This window comes from Lolium rigidum, chromosome 6, assembly GCF_022539505.1.
Source record: "Lolium rigidum isolate FL_2022 chromosome 6, APGP_CSIRO_Lrig_0.1, whole genome shotgun sequence".
Taxonomy (NCBI): Eukaryota; Viridiplantae; Streptophyta; class Magnoliopsida; order Poales; family Poaceae; genus Lolium; species Lolium rigidum.
In genome coordinates, this window is record NC_061513.1 from 215,620,606 (window position 1) to 215,624,177 (window position 3,572).

Below are 3,572 nucleotides of genomic sequence, written 5' to 3' on the forward strand. Positions count from 1 at the left end.
TGTAGTTATTGATTACATTACGCACCATACTTAATGCAATTGTCTCGTTGCTTTGCAACTTAATACCGGAGGGGTTCGGATGATAACCCGAAGGTGGACTTTTTAGGCATAGATGCGATTGGATGGCGGTCTATGTACTTTGTCGTAATGCCCAATTAAATCTCACTATACTTATCATGTCATGTATGTGCATTGTTATGCCCTCTCTATTTGTCAATTGCCCGACTGTAATTTGTTCACCCAACATGCTTTTATCTTATGGGAGAGACACCTCTAGTGAACCGTGGACCCCGGTCCATTCTTTAATACCGAAATACAAATCTGCTGCAATACTTGTTTTACTATTTTCTCTCGCAAACAATCATCTTCCACACAATACGGTTAATCCTTTGTTACAGCAAGCCGGTGAGATTGACAACCTCACCGTTTCGTTGGGGCAAAGTACTTTGGTTGTGTTGTGCGAGTTCCACGTTGGCGCGGAATCTCTGGTGTTGCGCCGCACTACATCCCGCCGCCATCAACCTTCAACGTGCTTCTTGGCTCCTCCTGGTTCGATAAACCTTGGTTTCTTTCTGAGGGAAAACTTGCTGCTGTGCGCATCATACCTTCCTCTTGGGGTTGCCTAACGAACGTGTGAAATACACGCCATCAAGCTCTTTTTCTGGCGCCGTTGCCGGGGAGATCAAGACACGCTGCAAGGGGAGTCTCCACTTCTCAATCTCTTTACTTTGTTTTTGTCTTGCTTTATTTTATTTACTACTTTGTTTGCTGCACTTATATCAAAACACACAAAAAATTAGTTGCTAGCTTTACTTTATTTGTTATCTTGTTTGCTATATCAAAAACACAAAAAAATTAGTCTACTTGCATTTACTTTATCTAGTTTGCTTTATTGTCTTGTACTCAATATTAAAAATACAAAAAAAAAATTTACTTTTGTTACCATGTCTAGCTCTGAACCTGTTACTTCTTCGCCTGAAGAATTAGTTTTCACTTTTAAACAAGGGGATGAGGAGAGTTTTAAGGATGCTTGGTCTAGAATTTTTACTTCTTATCGTGAAACTGAACCTCAAATGACTCTAAGTTTGCTCCTTAGTAATTTTTATTTTGGTCTTATGGTTCGCTATAGATATGCTTTGGATACTTTAGTGGGAGGAGATTTCCTCCATTGCAATGGGGATCAAGCTTTTAATGCCATAAAGAAGTTGGTTGCATCACATGATTCAGCTAATAATTTTGATTCAGCCCTTATCGGCATTCATAATAGATTAAATACTCTTGAGACAAGTGCGTCTCGCTTAAATGAAAATTATGGATACATTCGTAACCGTCTTGATCAAGTTTTAGTGAACTCTGAACTTTCATTATGGGATCCTCGCTGTTAAAATTGTTATCGGTGATCGAACTCTTCATGCCTACTCGTGATATTATGTATGAATTTTGCCTTATGCCTGAAAGCATTTATAAATCTTTGAAACTTTGGGGAGTCGATGAAGGAGGAGAAGAGATAACTCTCATTGATAACTCTATTATAATTCCTAAGGGAGTAGCTGCAGGTGTGCATACAACCATTCTTGGAAGAACAATATCCATTGATTATCTTGTTATTGAAACAGGAAAAATCATACTTGGGAGATCCCCGTTGAAACTATTGGGAGCAATCATTGATGTGGGAAAAGGCACTCTGAAATTCACCTCTATGCCGGGGGAAATCATATATTCCCTAAACCAAAGGGAAGGAAAAACAATAAGAAAGGTAAGGGTAAAGCCCAAGGTAAGGTTGACGCACCACCCTTCGATAATACTTGAAATACACTTTCGCGCCTAGCTGAAAGGCGTTAAAGAAAAGCGCTTATGGGAGACAACCCATGTTTTTACCTACAGCACTTTGTTTTTATTTTGTGTCTTGGAAGTTGTTTACTACTGTAGCAACCTCTCCTTATCTTAGTTTTATGTTTTGTTGTGCCAAGTAAAGTCTTTGATAGAAAAGTAAGTACTAGATTTGGATTACTGCGCAGAAACAGATTTCTTTGCTGTCACGAATCTGAGTCTAATTCTCTGTAGGTAACTCAGAAAATTATGCCAATTTACGTGAGTGATCCTCAGATATGTACGCAACTTTCATTCAATTTGACCATTTTCGTTTGAGCAAGTCTGGTGGCCTAATAAAATCCATCTTTACGGACTGTTCTGTTTTGACAGATTCTGTCTTTTATTTCGCATTGCCTCTTTTGCTATGTTGGATGAATTTCTTTGATCCACTAATGTCCAGTAGCTTTATGCAATGTCCAGAAGTGTTAAGAATGATTGTGTCACCTCTGAACATGTGAATTTTTATTATGCACTAACCCTCTAATGAGTTGTTTCGAGTTTGGTGTGGAGGAAGTTTTCAAGGATCAAGAGAGGAGTATGATGCAATATGATCAAGGAGAGTGAAAGCTCTAAGCTTGGGGATGCACCCCGTGGTTCACCCCTGCATATATTAAGAAGACTCAAGCGTCTAAGCTTGGGGATGCCCAAGGCATCCCCTTCTTCATCGACAACATTATCAGGTTCCTCCCCTGAAACTATATTTTTATTCGGCCACATCTTATGTACTTTGCTTGGAGCGTCGGTTTGTTTTTGTTTTTGTTTTGTTTGAATAAAATGGATCCTAGCATTCACTTTATGGGAGAGAGACACGCTCCGCTGTTGCATATGGACAAATATGTCCTTAGGTTCTACTCATAGTATTCATGGCGAAGTTTCTCCTTCGTTAAATTGTTATATGGTTGGAATTGGAAAATGCTACATGTAGTAACTCTAAAATGTCTTGGATAATTTGATATTTGGCAATTGTTGTGCTCATGTTTAAGCTCTTGCATCATATACTTTGCACCCATTAATGAATAAATACTTAGAGCTTGCTAATTTGGTTTGCATATTTGGTTTCTCTAGAGTCTAGATAACATCTAGTATTGAGTTTTGAACAACAAGGAAGACGGTATGGAGTCTTATAATGTTTACCATATGTCTTTTATGTGAGTTTTGTCTGTACTGTTCATCCTTGTGTTTGTTTCAAATAACCTTGCTAGCCTAAACCTTGTATCGAGAGGGAATACTTCTCATGCATCCAAAATACTTGAGCCAACCACTATGCCATTTGTGTCCACCATACCTACCTACTACATGGTATTTATCCGCCATTCCAAAGTAAATTGCTTGAGTGCTACCTTTAAAACTCCATCATTCACCTTTGCAATATATAGCTCATGGGACAAATAGCTTAAAAACTATTGTAGTATTGAATATGTACTTATGCACTTTATCTCTTATTAAGTTGCTTGTTGAGCGGTAACCATGTTTCTGGGGACGCCATCAACTATTCATTGTTGGATATCATGTGAGTTGCTATGCATGTCCGTCTTGTCTGAAGCAAGAGAGATCTACCACCTTCATGGTTGGAGCATGCATAATGTTAGAGAAGAACTTTGGGCCGCTAACTAAAGCCATGATTCATGGTGGAAGTTTCAGTTTGGACACATATCCTCAATCTCATATGAGAATAATAATTGTTGCCACATGCTTATGCA